Source organism: Lathamus discolor, chromosome 2 (genome assembly GCF_037157495.1).
Source record: "Lathamus discolor isolate bLatDis1 chromosome 2, bLatDis1.hap1, whole genome shotgun sequence".
NCBI classification, from domain to species: domain Eukaryota; kingdom Metazoa; phylum Chordata; class Aves; order Psittaciformes; family Psittacidae; genus Lathamus; species Lathamus discolor.
The window spans coordinates 58,933,276-58,951,520 of NC_088885.1; the positions used below are offsets into that span (position 1 = coordinate 58,933,276).

General features: G+C 46.6%; 1 protein-coding gene and 1 long non-coding RNA gene across 2 annotated transcripts in view; both read left to right on the forward strand.

The window, feature by feature from the left end:
* The window catches only part of PTH1R (parathyroid hormone 1 receptor), a 114,713-nt gene that overhangs the window by 6,708 nt on the left and 89,760 nt on the right, over window positions 1-18,245 (forward strand). The gene's annotated exons all lie outside the window — the stretch shown is intronic.
* On the forward strand, window positions 3,299-17,834 carry LOC136008133 (uncharacterized). The gene is made up of 3 exons (XR_010609982.1): window positions 3,299-3,467; window positions 4,318-4,402; window positions 16,722-17,834. It is a non-coding gene; the product is annotated as an uncharacterized LOC136008133 (long non-coding RNA).

Below are 18,245 nucleotides of genomic sequence, written 5' to 3' on the forward strand. Positions count from 1 at the left end.
TTGTTATTGTACTTTGGGATTAGCAGATATCCCCTGACTATAAAATACTCAACCACAAAATATAAAGCAAACAAGCGTCTGCGTCAGGGTAATGCATGGGCTGTGATTTCATCCAGCACAAGCCAAAGAAAGTTCAGCTGCCTGGTGGCAAGTCTGACCTGAGCAGGCTGGGTTTGGTGTGAGCTTCTTACACTGGGAAGAGGAAAAGCAACCGGGCAACTGTGCACACAGGGGTGTCAAGGCTGGAGGAAATGAAATCCGAGGTGTGCTTCTCAGGTCCAGGCAGTTGTTGTTTGGTTTCTGGCCTCCTAGAAATAGCCCCGGAGTGGTGCTTTGAGATCAGTGGGATTATGCCGGCTGGGGTGGTGTGTCTGCAGTCCCTGAGAGGGGTACTCCCAGCCCAGACAGTTCAAGCAGAGACAGCTGCTGCCCTGCCACTGTCACCCTGCGCTCCCATGTCCCTTTGAAAAACGATGCTGAGAGTCATCCCACAGCTGTGCATCTCATATTGCCTATCTTCCTGGGCTGTGTGTACTGATAAGCAACTAGGCTGTAAAGATGCTGGCTGAAGGATTTCCCTCTGCTTGGGAATGCACTGCTCAGCCCCTCCATTAAATTCAATTCAAATCAGTCCCTGGTTTGTAAAGTTATTTGCGGCACAGACACCACACATCACACAGAAACAACACCCTCTCCATCGCAGCTGTTATGGCCAGCTTCTGACCAAGCAATGTGGGGTGAGGTGGTAAAGCACCTCTTGTGGAACTTGGATATAGGGCTGGGGAAATCCAGCCACCTGGGTTTGGTGGCAGAGCTATGGCTCCAGCTAAACCCTGCAGTCCTTGAATTTGCCTTGTGCCTGAAGACCAAAAGGAAGAAATAGCAGAGCCAGACTATGGTTGCCTTCGATTTAATCCCCTCCCAGGAACCATCCCTCATTACTGCTGAGCAGCTCCATCCTCATCCCACACTGCTGGGAGAGGGCAAGTACAGCATGTATTTAGGTACAACCAGACTATGCTGCTTTCTTACCCCAGGGCTGTCACTGGACTCGTCTCAGTCTTTTGAGCTCTGAGCCCTCCAAAGTCCCTCACCCTCTGACACTGTCTGGATCAAAGAGAGAAGCCAGCAGGGATTCCCCATCCTTTTTGATGGGCTGTTCCTCTGCAAAAGAGCAAGCGTAGAAGGGTTTGTCTGTCTGCTCAGCTCCTGCTGTAACTGAAATTTTGGTGTCTCTCAATTAATAACTATTATTTAAAAAAAAGAAGTATTCCTTAGGGCAAGTCCTGACTGAAAGGAAGAACTCAACAGAATCAGTCTATGTTAAAGATTAGGCCATATCAAAGATATTTAGCTCCGACATGGAGAATTTGCTTTCTCCAACTGTATCAACAGAGATCTCAACCCATAAAACTTCAAACTTCACTGAGCCTTGTGAGAGCTGCTGTACTAAAGATGATCTTTGTGTTGGTGGCAATAAATAAATTACCCCCAGGGCTGAAACTCAGCCACCAGAATACCTGCCTTGTTGGACTGAGCTTTGCTGTCTTGTGTCATGAGAAGAAAACACCTAAACTCATGCTTGATGTACCTGGCTTGTGATTAATCCCTTTCTTTCCAGAGGCCAGGCTGACCCTTGCCAGTGATTAGAGGGGCTCTGTGGTTTAGGGTTTTCCTTTCTCTTTGGAGGCTCAGCTTGGACTGACCTCTAGAAACCTGATTTTCAAGAAAGGAAAATTTTGGACGGACGGCATCACCTTAACAGATTGTACTTTGATCCTCCTGTAACACAAATCCCTTCAACAGCATTCAGGTGATGATTCAGTTGTTGAAATCTTCTGCAAGGCTGGCCTATGTTTCTGGCTGTATTGTTTTCTTTTTATCCAGCAAAGCAGAAAGTGGACTTCTCTGCCCCTTTTCTCTCTCACCTCTCCAGCATCCCTCGTTCAATTAATTTTAGCAGCACAGGGGCTGTGTTCTTGTCTCCCTTCTTACCTCCTGACCATGTGCACCCGTCCATGAGCCGATTCAACTCACTGAGCTTGCACAAAACTAACACAGGATAGAAAAAAGAAAATAAATTTAGAAGGTTTGTAGCTGGGTCAGTGAATGGCATCTGCACAACAAAGGCTTGGATGAATCCCCAAGTCACAGGAGGGAGACACTGGGTCACGGAAGTAGGGTCAACATGGGAGCAGCCAGCAATGTACATAGGTTTGCCCTGACACAATAGTTGTATAGCTGTGTTATGCTGGCATAAAATCCCCCAGATCCTCCCTTTCACAGACCCACACAGCATTGTACCTCTCCCACTCCTTGGCAATAAATGCACATACTGCAACATGAGCTCAGTGTAGGCTTCGTGCTCCCTCTGAACCTCCCCTCCATCAGCCACACCATCTGATCAATAGCACACTTGGAAGAGTTCTCATCTGAGCAGATGAGTCCTGCACATAGTGCCAAGTGGTGGTGAAGGATAACAAAGGTCAGGGGTATTAGATATGACCACAGTCTTAGGATTTTTTGGGGAAAAATGAGTTTAGGCTTGTAGACATAAGGTGTGCTTGGCTTCAGGGCCAGTAGACAGGACCCAGGCTTTGTATTTAGAAGTGCAGACATCAACAGGGACTTACAAGACTCAGAGAGTACAAGCTGAGAGACAAGCTGAGAGACAACACAGTTGGTACTCAGTGACCTGCTTCCTGTTTGCAGGGACAGTGAAATCGTCAAGCCAAACCATTTCCCCTGTGTTCAAATCAAGGCAGGTGTTGAGCCAGGCAGGACAAGGCATCCTACCCTGGCCCACCTGTCTGACCCTATCCAGGTGCAGAACAAATGTACCTTCAAAGTCCAAAGGCACTTGTTGTCTTTGAGTCTTTCTACCGTAATGACCTTAAGTATCAGCCCCCTGTCAGATAAGGACTGATCATCAAAAGGTGACCTGGTCTTTTGGAAAAGCCCTCCTCCTAGATCAGTGTCTGGGGCAAGGGCTGGAGACAGGAGTTGCTGTCTCAGCATGCAAGGCAGGCTGGTTATCTCATTTTTCACAAGGCTGCCCTGTTGCTAATCAGGGTTCCTTGATGTTATCTTTACTTCAGTCCCCCTTCCCCTCTCTGCAAGCATTTCAGTGTATGTATCTGCTTGGTCTTGCCACACTGAAAGCAAGAAGCAGCCTCAATTGCACCTGTAAAGACTGGTTTGAAAGTCACTGGGTGTCCTTAGGAAACCTTCTGTCCTCTTCACTGAACTTTGAGTCCTAAATATCTTTTTTCTGTATGTTTTTACAGAAAAGTGAGTAGTTTGCAAATCCTAGCTCATACCTGCTGTGCTTCAAGGGAGGAGGCACTTTGTAAGGAGCAGGAGATGGTGGGGAGCTACCACTTCTTGGGAACATAGCAGAGGACAAACATTGAATTAACCAAGATTCAGTGGGGTCTGGGGGACTCTGCTGCTGTTCAGGACTACTAGTAAGTCATTTAATCATCATCTTACTGCTTTAATCAATTCACCTGGTTTATATGCCTTGAGCACTCAAGGGATTGCAGCATCCCAGGAGAGCACCAGGCCCATTCCCTACACCATCGATGGGAATGGTGCTGGTAGCAGGCATGGAGTGGGGCATTTTTTAACTCAGGAGGAAAAGGAGGGCGTCAGAAGCTGGAAGGACCCTGGCCCTGCTGTCTGGGAAAGGCTGGGACTGCTGGACCCAGCAGAATCATTTGAACCTCACTTTGTTCACACTTCCCTGTCCTGTGCTGCTCCCCTGCTCCATCTCCCTATTGCATGGACAGCCTGTTCTGTCATTTCTGTTGCTTTCTTTCACAAGACTGGGGAGAAAGCAGCAGTTGTTTTGACCAGGCTGGAAGGCACATGGTGACCCCTCCCTGCAGGCACATGGAAGCTCACCAAAAGACGAAGTTTATGCACAAGCTCACTCATACCCAGACTGTGTCACTGCCATTCCCCTTACCCACAAGACCTGGGAATAGACTCCAACATACTTGTGGGGCCAGTGGCTCCTGAGACTGTTCAGCCATAGGAAACAATAGGCTGACCTGTAGAATAACTAATTTATTGATCTTGAAACATGTTAGGCAGTGCCTGATCTCCTCTAGGAGCAAATACCCAGCAGCCTCTTTTGTTTTGCAAAGATACAAATAAAATTTCAGAACTCAGTGAAAACCACTGGACTGATTTCCATGAACTTCACATACTCTTTCCGCTTATCCCACTTTTACTGCCTACACCCCTGCCTTGCTTCAATGTTACCTTGGCCTTCTTCTTGACTCCTACATCCCAAACCATTTCTCCTTTCAGACACTGAGCTAAAGTAGCTTTGAGACACCGGCTATGGCGAGTGATTGCAAGGAAATGACCTCTTTCTCCTGGATGCACTCAAAGAGTAAGATCAATAAAGCCGCATTACGTAGAGTATCTATTTCATGGTCAGCAATTTCACTCAGCTCAGTTAAAATGCAGCAAAAAAGATTAAAATAAAAGCAGGCAGGAGCTGATAATAGATGGGACTGCAAAGAGATGACCAACACATGAAGCTTCAAAAGCTAGAATTGCTGGCGTATCAAGAGCCATCAGCTTATGAAGCCTTTTAACATCTCATACGTGATATCCCTGAAGTTTTCTCTGAGCTTGTGTTTTCTTCCAGTACCCTCGAGGTTACACTCACTGAATGACTTGCTGTAAAATGGCCTTTTCAGTAAGGAGAGGAGACAAAGAATTGAGATTTCACTCTTTCCATTGACTTTCTGTGTGCTTTCAGCCATTTCTTGCTCTGTATGTGCAGCAAAGGCACAGAGGACTTGTGGGGAGTGCAGAGGAGTCTGCATTTGGAGACATGCTTTATTCTTATTGTTCTTCTCTGAAAGGGATAAAAGAGGGAGAGGTGGCTCTATAGGCACTAAGGTGGAAATGTTTTCCCAGCCTAAATAGCCGTGGTTGCTACAACACACACCTGTAGGTGGTCAGAGGGTCTGATGTACTGTATATAGTGCAGACGTGGCTTATTTTCACTCATAATAAATGACCAGGACTGTTTACTCAGGCTAGCCACTGGATGGGGGCAAAGCAGGATAGGTCTGATTTCCCTTGCTTGGCTTTAGATGTCAGCAATGGATGCTCACGCACCTTGGAGCTGCCCCATACCCTTAAGGGACCCCCTCAACTGCAGAGCATCCCACCACAGACAATCTGTGGCTACACCCCATAAAACCTGGGTGGGCATCAAGGTCTTATTTCCTCAGCTGGCAAAACTGTTATGTATGTATGTATATACAAGTGAGCATGCGGGTATAACTGTACAGCTCTGACTCATGCCATAGCATTGTTAAACAGCCTTGGATCATCCCACCATATGATCACACTGCAGAGTACCAGCTTCGTCCCCAGTTCATTTCTCACCACGACTGGTATTTCTCCATCAGGCTTTCACCACCACAATGAAGCATGTTTGTTGTTGTTTTGGGGTTTTTTTGTCTCATTCCTGGGATCAGATTTTCTCTGTGATTTGCCTTAGCCTCATCACAGAAACCACAAATCTCAAGGGGTCAGAGCCTTCTGCTGGCGTAAATCAGTGGTGTTCCTGTGGAGTGAAGAAAGGCCAAGAGAATCTCGTCTGATGTCAATCAGTGTCACTGCAGGGAAATACGGAGAGCCAGAAGGTAAATTGGAGAAGCCCAACTGGCACATGCTGGTCCTGGTCTCCTGGCCCTGGGTTGCATCTGGATGGGAAATGAAAGGATTCTGCAGATTGAGACATCCGGGCCAGATGACAAGCCCCAGTTTCCAGATGCTTCTCCAGACTGTGTTCAGCCATGCTTCAGTAGCTTCTTTTGTGGCTGGCTGCCTTGTACAATGAATGCCTTCCTGAAAGCATTTAAACAGCAGTTTGGGGGGGATCTGAAAGGAAGGAGTGTCACTCTTGTTTCTGGCTATGGTGACAGTGGGGAGGGATGCTGACAGACTGGATTTTTCAAACCACAGGACAAGGACTAATTCAGCTATAGATTTGTGTCCATTCTTAAAGAATGCCAAATCATGATATCTGAATCTCTGAGACTTGAGCAAATTTAGCATCAGCACTTAAAGCAGACTGTGTAATACGTAATTGTATTTTCTTTACTCCTATAGAAATTTTTATACTGATTTTTCCCTTGCATCTCTTGGTGTCATTGGCAATGTTGGTGTGATCAACAAATTGAACTTTAAGTGCCTTTTGCTTGTATTTTGTAGAACTGGAAGTGGGAAATCAAGCCATTCAAAGTTACAGCTACTGTGTACTTGTAGTTAACTCTGCCATCAGCAAAAAATTACTCAGGCTTATAGAGAAGCAGGGGGAGGGAGAGTGCTTCAGCTGCTGAAAATGGAACAGAGCCAGCTCTTGTTTTGCACCCAGGTAAGGATCCAGCCGTAGTTCTTTGCCAGCAAGTCTGAACACAAAGAGGGTCTCCGTGAGGGTCAATGCGGGCATATGCTTGGCTGACCTGACTCAGCGCTTCCCAGGGCAATAAGGGCTCTTAGTTACCCAGATAAGCAGAAAAACGGCCAAGTCAGAGGGACTGGCTTGGGAAGAGGGAGAAGTCAGTGGACAAGCCAGAGGGACAGTCAGTGGGCTGACTGCCATCCTGTGAACAGGGTGGGGGTGGAGGAGAGGTCTGAGGTGGAGTAGGAGCAGACAGCCCAGGTGAATCCCTGCATCCTTCCATTTGCCAGTTTTCCTGTTTCTGCTGACATGGAAGTGAATCACCCATCCCTTCTGTAATTGCTATTCACCCAAATCTGCTGCGTAATAGCTGTCAGCATTGTCACTGGGACCACGCATGGGCGAGTGTCCATAGGGCATGCACAGAGACCATGGCATGCAACTAACTCCTTTCCCTGCTACAGTCACATCCAAGGCATTAACAGCTCCAAAACAGGGACTCCCACCACCATCCAGCACCCAATATCCCTGGAGTGTTGGGATGCTTCTACTCCCACAAAAGATGCATGGATGCCCATTGCAACTAGCTCCAGCGCTCATTTGGCCTCTTTCAATGGTCACAGCCTGTGCTTTTCCCTCTGGGGACCTTTCTCCCTCCCCTCCATTTCTTGCTGAGGCATGAATGGCCATTACAGCTTTTCTCCCTGCCATGTGTTCCCCTGTGGCTGCCTTCAGCTCCAGTTGAGAAGCATGTCAAGCCTTCCAGTGTCTCCTTTCTATGCCCAGCAAAAGGAGGAGATGAGGGGGATGCCGGTGCTGACTGGCTGGAGCTGGGAGGACGTCATGCCCCAGAGCTGCCTGTACCACACTGAGGGCTTAATGTGCCGTAATCACAGAGCTGGCCTTGTTGTAACAGCACCCCGACCATGCACAGCTCCCGGCTGCTGCTGGCAGCTCCAGCACTCTCTGCCCACAGTTGCTGCCGGTGGTTTTTTTGGACATGGATTCCCCCCCCAGACTCCCCAAGCAAAGAGAAAAGGGGTCTGCAGGGAGGAGAGGAGGGAGCAGGGAGTGGGGTTGTGTCCTATCTCAGGCACCAATGGCGCTGACCATATCAGTTGTGAATCAAGACATTAATCAATGTTATGGGGCTTAGGACAGGGTCAGATACCTGTGGTTTGAGGCGTGCTGGCAAGACTCAGCATTGCCGGAGTCATAATACCACACACTGCTCATGAAAGAGCAGAGCTGTGACGTTCCAGGAGGCAGGGACTGGGGACGGAAAGGGGGAGGTGGCTGCTGATGGGGGTGGGAAGAGAAAAGGTGAAAAACAGAAAGAAGGAGAGAGAGAGAGAAAGAGAGAAAAAGAAAGACGAAAGAAGGAAAGAGAGAAAGAAAGAGAGAGAGAAAGAGAGAAAAAGAAAGAGAGAAAAAGAGAAAAAGAGAGGAAGAGAGGAAGGAAAGAGAGAAAGAAAGAGAGAAAGAGAGGAAGGAAGGAAGGAAGGAAGGGAGGGAGGGAGGGAGGGAGGGAGGGAGGAAGGAAGGAAGGGAGGAAGGAAGGAAGGAAAGATAAAGAGAAATAAAGAAAGGAAAAAAAAGAAAGAGAAAGAGAAATAAAGAAAGGAAAAGAAAGAGAAAGAAAAACACAAAACAACAACAACAACAAAAACCCACCCACAAAACCAAAAACAAAACAACAAAAAAATCCCCAAACCCACTCTCTCCAAGGTTTCCGGGTTGCTTTGCTGACAGGGGTAAGAGAAGAGGGCTGACTGCTTTATAATCTGTCTGCTGAGCCTTTGACTTCCCTCTTGCATCCTCTGCGCAGGGAGTTTGCTGCACATCCCTTCCCATAAATGCTAGCAAGAAAGTGACAGTATGAGAGCATGAAGATTAATTACACCAATCAGGCAGGAGAAGTGGCAGAGGAGGGTCCGAAGGCAGGACCCTAAAGGCTAGGCCAGGAGCATGAGAGAGAAATCTATGGGATTCCTCTTCCTGGGAGCTTTGGACCAGAGGAGACAGGGCCCCTTCCCCCAGAACTGAGGCTGCTTTGCTTTCCAAAGCAGCATGGATCAGGCGCTCAGATGCAGCTCGCTTTCAGAAGATATAAGGTATTATAAAGCTTTAGAAAAGCTGTCAGGAGTTCAGGTTTGGGTCCACCCAGGCAGTTTGCAGAGCTTTCAATCCTGGTTTCTCCCTACCCCTGACAGGACACAAGGGGTGAGTTCGCAGCGTGGGAAAAGATCGCAGGATCTCCTATAACATGTCATAGAAAGACAGAGGGGTACCAGCCAGAGTGCAGCCACATCTGGGGCCTGCCCTCAGAGAAGCATGCTGTGGTCCCCAGCCTCAGAGCTCCCAATCAGACCACTTTCCTCCCAGCCCCTGAAAACACAAGCAGGAGAGCTGGCCCAGCCATGCGCAGCACTAAGGGGAAAGGAACCATAACAGCATGCTGCAAGTGCACAAGGCTGGGGGAGTGGGGAATGTAAAGAAAAAGAGGGGTCTATGTTTGTGATCAAGATCTGAGCTTGCTGTGAGGGATCTATGGGACCACTTATGTGAAGCTGTTTTCCCTTCTGTCTCTGATGCCTGGAGTCCCCATAGCAAGCCTGGCATTGGTCATAACACTGTCAGACTTGCTTGGAAGTAAGATGAGATGGCTCTTGCTTTTGGAGGCCATAGCCTCTCCATCTCCAAGGGAGGGAGATAGTACGGTTTTCCTCCATAGACAGCAGAGGTTCAGCAAGGAGAGAGATGCAATAGCAGGCACCTAAAGGGATAAGACACCATGACATCGCTGCTTTCTGCCCTGCACTCTGGAATGCCTGAGAGGTGAGCTCATAATACCATGGATATCTGTAGTGAGGCAAGATGAACCACTTGGTTGTACAGGAGCAGAGAAGCCCCCAGGAGACTCTGTCTACCAGGTCCCACCAGTGCAGACTGACAGATGCTGCTTCTGCTTGTGGTCTAGACAGCCACCAGCCACCCCCAAAGAGGAAGTGCTAGGCAAAGCCCAAGCCTGTTGGCTTAGAGTTGCATCATTCTCCTCTTTTTTTAAATTTTGCTGTCCTTTACCTGTTTCTGGTTTTGTAGATTTATGATTGCATCTTTTAACCATGGTAGGCTTTAGGCCATCATCCCTAGTTTTAAGACAGTTATGTTGCGTTTGTGGAATCATGGTTAGCGACATCAGCAGGATGTTTTCAAAGGCTTCCTGGTTTCCATGAACACTGTCTGCTCTGAATTTGTCTTGGCAATTGATGACAACAAAAGACCTTGTAAGTCTTTTCCCCTTTGTCATATAGAAAAAAACCTCTTCAGCCTCTGCAATCCAATGGACATCTCTTTTTCCTCCTAATGAAAGAGGATTGCAGGTAGCACCCATGGTGCAGTGAAGGAGACCCTGCCTTAGTAACCCATTTGAATGATTACAGGTGGAAAATAATAAAAAAAATATGACAGTGGTTTAAAATGTCACAAGGTTTTTGAAAAGGGAAAATTTTTATTTTTCTTCCTTTCTCTCCTCTTATTCTGGCACTTTGAGTTAATCGTCTCCAGCTTCCTTCTGCTGCCATGGCAGGTGAATGCTTGCTTTTATTTTAAATCGGATCTGTGTGTCCCCCAGCATATGACTCCAGAAGCTAAGGCTCAAAGGAAACCAGACTTATAAAACATCAGATAAAGGAGTGGGAATCCACAGTCCTGACACATGGCTGGCTACCCTTGTCCTTAAAGGGTAGGGGGGAAATGAGTCAGAAAATACTATTATCTTCTTCCTGCATGTCCTTCAGCAATTCACCTTCTCGAAGGAGTTGACAAAGTAGACATCTAAAGAGTTTTGGGGGAGTTACTGAAAATAAAAGCTCTTTTGTTGTTTTCCACTTTCACCATCTAGCCAGTCATTCTGTGGTAGAGTGATTCGGAGAAAAGGTGTCAGGGCAACTTAAAAGAAAATAATCTCCTGTGTTTTCACTCCTCTGAGGATTACTGGTTTTTGTATATGGACAGGTGTTGAAAGGAAATTGGTTTCATTTGGTCAGTGTTTTGGGGAACTATGCCCATGGTGTTTTGTTACATTTGTGATGTTCAGCATTAGGATGTGGATGTTGATGTTTTCATGTTCAAATTTGGGAAATGCACCTTTGGAAAGAACAAAATCCTGCATTTTGATCATGAATTTAGAAACAAGAAAAGGAGTCCTAAATGTGACTGAAAGAGGACAGTCGCAGTAAGAACCGCAGAGCCAAAAGTGTGGTCCCTGAGGAATGCAGACTTTTTTGGATGAAGTGAGCACAGGTATTGCAAGTAGCTGTGTGAGCATCTCATGGGAAGCTTCTTTCTTCTCCAAATGCTCCTGTTTCCTCTTGGCTGTGTTGGAGCTGGGAGCCTTGAAAGGCAGTGACTGCCTCATGTTCTGGTCCAGGTTCATCCACTCTTCCCTCAGGCATCTGGGCAGGAGAGTCCTCTCGCATGCTCTGAGGTGTCTAGGTGTCTACCTGGGCTTTGTGGTCTGAGCTTGTCCTTGGAGCTTCAGCCAGCTCAGTGATGAGCCTGGGAAGAGATTCAGTTCACACTACATAGGCAGTGAAGGCTCAATTCATTTGCCTTCTTGTAGTCATACAGAGGCACCCAGGGTGTCAGATCAATCTGCCAAGGTCAGGTAGACATGGCACAGGACCAGCAGGAAGCCATGGAGCAGGAGCTGGAGGCCAAGTGAGGTACTGCAGAGCATCAAGTTGTACTTGACACCTTGTTTCTTGCCACTGAGCAGCCTTTGGCAAAGCAAGGGTTGGGATTTTCCTCTCTGTGGTCAGTGGAGCAAGACAGAGACCTGGAAAAGATGCATTCACCCCTCACAAGCAGAGTCTGTCTTTCTCTGTTGACTAAGCTGGAGGGACTTATCCTAGGACAGCTCAAGTATATGTGGTGGATTTTGACCTAAGTGATTATGCTGTACTAATTTCTGGACAGTTCCAATTTCTGGTCAAAACCTGCAGCTGCTGTAGTAATGCAAGCAGTTGTTGCCAATAAAAATCCCTCCAAGACTGCAGCAAGGCTGTGAATTTTATTCTTCTTTTCTGTCCAGAATATGGGGCTTCAAATCTATAATGATGTATTTTGAGTAAAACTTTTACAGTGCTTTTGCTGGGGAAAAAGGCCAGAAAACAGCCATTTATCTGCTTGTAAATAAAACTATTAAGTTCAAAAACCAGAAGGAAAACAGCCACTTGAGAAGAGACTTCTGAGAAAATCATGGCAAATTCCTGTCCCTGCCATCTGTTTGCATTTTAATGTAATGCTGAAGTTGGTAAAATTGTATGGACTCCTGTCCTCTTCAGGAACACCTAAAACCACAGACAGTACCTGCTGTTTCAGGCTATACCTGCCTGGTTTTGAGTCTGCATCTGCAGTCCTCAGTTTCATTGGCAGTGATGAACAAAGAGAGGTTTGTGAAAGGTGGATAAAAATCCCAAAGCCTTTCATTAATAGATATGCGGGTTTGATACAAGGTCCACACCTCCACCAAGAAATGATGAAGAGCTTACAAATAACAAAAAAAGGTTGATAGCCACCACTCAGTCAACAGTTTCTACATTTCTGTGGCCAAGGGAATAGTTAGACGCCAATATTTCCTTCAGACCACCATGATTTAATCCTCTGATCTTTACTTAAAAATGCTGGTGTTTACTCTGGTTCTGTAGCTTATCTGGGGATCACTTGTCAAGACGTTGTCAACCACTGGCTGTTGCAGACCATGGCATGGGAAAACCAGCTGGGATGGAGACAGAGTGTGCTGCTGGCCTCTCTTGAGCCACAGACTAGCAAGTGGGATTAATCTTATCTAGCCTTTTAAAAATTATTTCATAGAATCACAAAGTTGTTTGGATTGGAAGGGACCTCAAAGCTCATCCAGTTCCACCCCCCTGCCATGGGCAGGGACACAGAATCACAGAATCACAGAATCCCAAGGGTTGGAAGGGACCTAAAAAGATCATCTAGTCCAACCCCCCTGCAAGATCAGGGTAACCTACAGTACATCACACAGGAACTTGTCCAGGCGGGCCTTGAATATCTCCAGTGTAGGAGACTCCACAACCCCCCTGGGCAACCTGTTCCAGTGCTCTGTCACTCTTACAGTAAAGAAGTTCTTCCTGATGTTAACGTGGAACTTCCTATGTTCCAGTTTACACCCATTGCCCCTTGTCCTATCACTGGATATCACTGAAAAAAGCCTAGCTCCATCATCCTGACACCTACCCTTTACATATTTGTAAACATTGATGAGGTCACCCCTCAGTCTCCTCTTTTGCAAGCTAAAGAGACCCAGCTCCCTCAGCCTCTCCTCATAAGGGAGATGTTCCACTCCCTTAATCATCTTTGTGGCTCTGCGCTGGACTCCTTCAAGCAATTCCCTGTCCTTCTTGAACAGAGGGGCCCAGAACTGGACGCAATATTCCAGATGCGGCCTCACCAAGGCTGAGTAGAGGGGGAGGAGAACCTCTCTTGACCTACTAACCACTCCCTTTCTAATGCACCCTAAGATGCCATTTGCCTTCTTGGCCACAAGAGCACATTGCTGGCTCATGGTCATCCTCCTATCCACCAGGACCCCCAGGTCCCTTTCCCCTTCACTACTTTCCAGCACCTTCCACTAGACCAGGTTGCCCCAAACCCCTTCCAACCTGGCCTTGAACACTGCCAGGGATGGGGCAGCCACAGCTTCTCTGGGCACCCTGTGCCAGGGCCTCAGCACCCTCACAGGGAAGAACTTCTGCCTCAGATCTGAAATAAACCTCTGTCAGGTTAAAGCCATTCCTTGTCCTGTCACTACCTGCCGTTGTCAAAAGCCCCTATCCAGCTTTCTTGTTGGCCCCTTTAGGCACTGGCAGCTGCTCTAAAGTGTCCCTGGAGGCTTCTCTTCTCCAGGCTGAACAAGCCCAGCTCTCAGCCTGTCTCCAAAGCAGAGGTGTTCCAGCCCTCAGAGCATCTTTGTGGACTCCTCTGGACTCACTGCAACAACCCCACATCTTTCTTGGGGGCCCCAAAATTTCTTGGTGTTTCTTTTACAGTCAGTCAGACCTCTCCTCTCACCCTATATAAGGTGGTTGTTCCTGCTTTTCTTTGTGGTCCATAGAAAGAGCTTTGAATGACACACAATGTTAGATGTTTAACCTTTATATGGCTGAGGATGGAGATGGCTCTGCACCAGAATAACCTGTGTGCTATTCCTGGCTCTGCAAATCACCCTGAGGTGACTTTGAGAAGCCCCTTCCTTTTTTGGTTCTTCTATCCTTTGCCCAGCTATTTCTTTAGGCTTGGCTTTCAATCCATCCAGGTACAAACTGAAATCTGAGGAAGTTATCAGCAAAAGAACTTTACACCTTAATTTCTGGGCCCTGAGCCATAAGTTCCTCAGAGGAGAGATACGTTTTGCTGCAAGCCTGTGGAAAGATAAGCACAACAGCAGCAGACTTTTATCTGTGGCCTCAAAATGTGTTTGTCCTACGAATACTAATATAAACCTCTAGCCTGTGACTCCCGCAGGAGTCACTAATAGAGATCTATTGGTTTTAGAGTGGTGGCTGCTTTTGTTGTAGGCAAGCAGCCAAAACCAACATCTTGTCCTCCCTCTCCAAGATCTATTGTGTGAATCTAGTGTCTTATTTCAGAGGGGCATCTTTATTTTCAGTTTTGAAGGATCCTCAGCATGGAGGGGAGCACATATACAGAGATGTGCATCTCATGGGCACTTTGGCTATGCCAGCTCTTGTTCAAAGGTGGTTGGTGCTAGCAGAGCAGTAGTGGATGATCTGAGGGGAAAATGAGCATGGCGGCTGATGTTCCTCAGTGTCTGCTTGTCCCTGTAAAATATGGAGTCTGGCCAGAGAAGCTTTCTGCTTTCTCATTGCCTCTGCTGCAAATCAACCCGGGATGGGAGGAAGGGGGGGGGGGGGGGGGGGTGTAGGAAAATCAGAGTTAATCGATTTGAGAGATTATTACAATGGGAACTGTGCACGACAGCTTTGTGGTTTCAGCAGCTGCTCCGAAATAACCATCTTCCCTCTCCCTGTGCACCTGAGTGCTCATGGATATTGTTTCATACTCCCGGTCAACTGAGTAGGATAAGCTGAGTTTGTGCAGGATATTATTTTGTTTCCTCCAAAACTGTCTCCTGTCTCATTTCTCATGAAAAAGTCTATGAAACTTTAGTACGTTTAGGAAGTGTAGCCTCTGTTAACCTTTGGGTAAAATAACCATCCCTCATGCTATTTTTTAACATGCAAATGCACACCTCATATGCAGAACTCTTTGCCATAAGACTGCATTATGAACAAAGGTAGAGAAGAATTCAAGTATGGGCATAAAAATGGATAGAAGTACCATTAATATAACATTAATAACATTCTGGGGATATACTATGATTCTTCAGCACATAAGCCAGTCTGCTCTAAATAAAGGTCAAGAATTTTCTTCCAGTGGAAGACTGTTTAATAGCTGTGTGTCACAAAATTTCTTTCGCCTTCATCTGAAGCAGGTGGTGCTGGCCAGAATCAAAGGCAGGATGTTAGAATTCACGATCAAGGGTATCACAACCAAGCATGGTTTTGCAGTTCCTTAAGGCAGAGGTCAGACACCTGCCAACTCCCAGGCAACAAAAGCAGAGCATTTAATGATGTAGTCCTGAGAGTTCAAAGACTCCAGCAAATTCCAGAACTCTTTAAAGAAGAAAAATGCTTTGCCCATGGAAGAAAGTTAAAGACTAGTCCACTCCATTGACACACCAAACTTGTGAGTTAGCACCGGGGTCTCTGCATTGAATAACCCTCAATGGATTGCCCTCCCATAAGGAAGTCTGGTTTGCTCATGCCTTCAATCATTGCAAGCCTTCCGTGCCACAACATCTTCAGCGATGAATTTAAATGCATTTTGCATGAGTGTCTCAAACCTGCCACTCCCTGACTTTAACAGATGTCCCACAACTGCTTTGTCACTCCACAGTTCTTGCAGCCAAACACAGCCAATGCTCTTAGGAACCATTCTTCTCCCTCCCTAGAAAGACCCAGTAGGCTCAAGAGGGCCCCCCACACCACATGATGTGCTTAGCCTGTATCCACCTACTTGTCAGGACAGCCTCCATCAAGTTGTTGAGGACACATTAGAAAATTTTTGGCTCAAAGGTTATGCATCTGCCATAAGTACCCCTTTTGGTCATTGTTGCAGAGCAGTCTTGTCATTCTTAGATGACACAGTCCAGGAATAATGGTTTCTCATACATCCAGTGGAGGAGATGGCTTTGTTCCACTCTGGCAGCCCCATGAGGGTGGCCAAGCCCCATCAGCCTGGATATTCTGAGGTGGCCAAGAGCAACACAGACCTCATGATCTGTGACATGGGGGAGAGAAGATGTCTAGTCTAGAGAAGATCAAGGAGACACATGATTACAGCCTTCCAAGACATAAAAGGCTTCTGCATAAAGGAATGAAGATTAAAAAAATGTTCCCCATGTCCCTCAGGGACAGGATTTAATGACCTTAGATTAATGTAAAGGAAATCACATTGAATGTCAGGAGAAGCTTTCTAACAGAGAATAGTTGGGCAGGGAAGCACATTACTTCATGAAGGGAGAGAGAGTGTCTGCCACTGAGAGTTTCTAAAACAGCTCCAGCACCTCATCAAAGCAATTACAACCAGGCTTATTTTACATATGATTAAGAAAATTAAGATTAGATTTAGATTAAATATTATGTAGATTTAGACGAGATCTTAAGAAGAAGTTGTTCCCTTTTGGGAAGGGAAGGGTTGCCCAGAGAAGCTGTGGCTGCCCCATCCCTGGCAGTGCTCAAGGCCAGGTTGGACAGGGCTTGGAGTAACCTGGTCTAGTGGAAGGTGTCCCTGCCCATGGCAAGGGGTTGGAACTGCATGATCTTTAAGCTCCCTTCCAACCCAAACCATTCTGTGACTCTATGATAACACAGTCCTTCCCCCCAGACCTGTCTAACAATTCAGTTGTGACATGATTTTCCCAAAGACCACCCAGCCTACAGCCTCCACCTTCCTCTCTGCACCGAAGACCTGTTTATTTTACCTTCCTTCTCTAAGGCAACTTCCCAACAGAGGATTTATTGAAGAAACCTGATCAGGATCTTCAAAACCCCAAGACAATCCCCTCTGCACACAATTGTCTTTCAGGGAAGGAGAGGAGGAAGCAAACAACATGTCCTAAATGATTCACTGCATTTTTAATGTGTTTCTGAAAGTTTTTTTTTTTTTGCAGATGATGGTGATGATTGGAGGATAAGATGAGCTGGCTTACTATTTTAATGGCCCCATCACAGAATGGCAGTCCTCTAGGACAGGGAAGCCCTGTCAGCCTGAGTAGAGCTATCTAATGGAGTAAAACATTGTTGTGTGACTAAATGTTCTCGTCTGAAAGCCGATATCTGGGCTGTCAACAAAACCTTCCTTTCTCAAGCAGAACAAAAGCAATTTGCCTCCAGCCCGGCTGGGTTTCCTTTGTTATGCAAGTGCCAGTGGTCTTCAAGTTTTAACTGTGTAATTACATTCTCCACAGCTGGCTTCAGTTCAATGGGTTTCTTATTCACAGTCCGTGGCTTCCAGGCACTTGCACAGTATGCCAGTACCTTGAAGAGCCCTCAGTGTCCCCAAATCCATGTATGTGCATGGAGGGTGCAATCCGTGGAGCAGATTCCCAAGTATGCCCAGACCCAAGTGCAAGGCTGGGCTAATATGAGATGGCTGTCCATGGGAATGACCAAGCTGACAGCTGCTTTGCATCACTGGAGCCCTGCAAAATAGCTAATGAAGGCCAGCCAAATCAGTCTGTGTAATCTTCACTGTGCTTACTGTATTAGTGGTGCTTTATGGCGTGTTTGTATCAGCTTCGTGTTCTGACTTTCTGGGTAGGCGCATAATGTCACTGCAGAGCACAAGCACATGGGAATCTGGTTCATGAACACACCAGGGACTTGGACCAAATTCTGTTTGTGCTCAGAGTAGGTGATACATGAGGAAATCTGTATCCTCTGAATCCAGACCTGATTTCCAGGTTTTGCTGATCTGCGCTCTCCAGACATAGAATTGGATCTGCAGAATCAAGCCTTCTAAAATGCTGCAAGTTCAGACCCCTGAAACATTAGATATTTTATAAAAACTGCAGGCCACTGTCACCTGTGCATGAATCCACATGACTGGGAGACCCAGACTCCTCTGAACTGGTGCCGGTCCTGCTCCCTCATGGAAATAGCACCTGCCAGGCTTCTGAGTAGTCCTCAGACATCTGTCTGGCTATGTACTGGATAAGTACATAGGCAGCACAAGCGACATATCTTTCCAATTTAATAAATGTTCCCACTCCTCTTGTCCTCCTTCTTAGGGGTTATTATTTCTCCTTCCTCCTGTTTTACCCAGGAAATTTTTGGATGCTGCCTTTCACAGAGTTCCCAGGAGGTAGAGCAGATCAATATTTAATTCTATTTCCTTTCCTTCTACTGCCGGTTTGTCTAATAGTGTAAAGCATCTAAAAGGGGTGCGAAGACTGGAAAGAAAAGATACAAATATATTTGCTAATACCCAGAAGGGTGGGAAATAAAGGCAGGCACCTGACCATGTATTTCTCTCTATCTTGCAGGAAAGAGCTTATTATTTTCTTGTAAAAGTCATCAGGTTGGTAAAACTGGCAGCAGAGTTATTTTTTGTGCTACACTCTTTAAAATTCAGACCCACACCAGCTCTGCACCATGGCCTGTGGCAGCTGCAGGAAGAAGTGGGGTAAATGCTG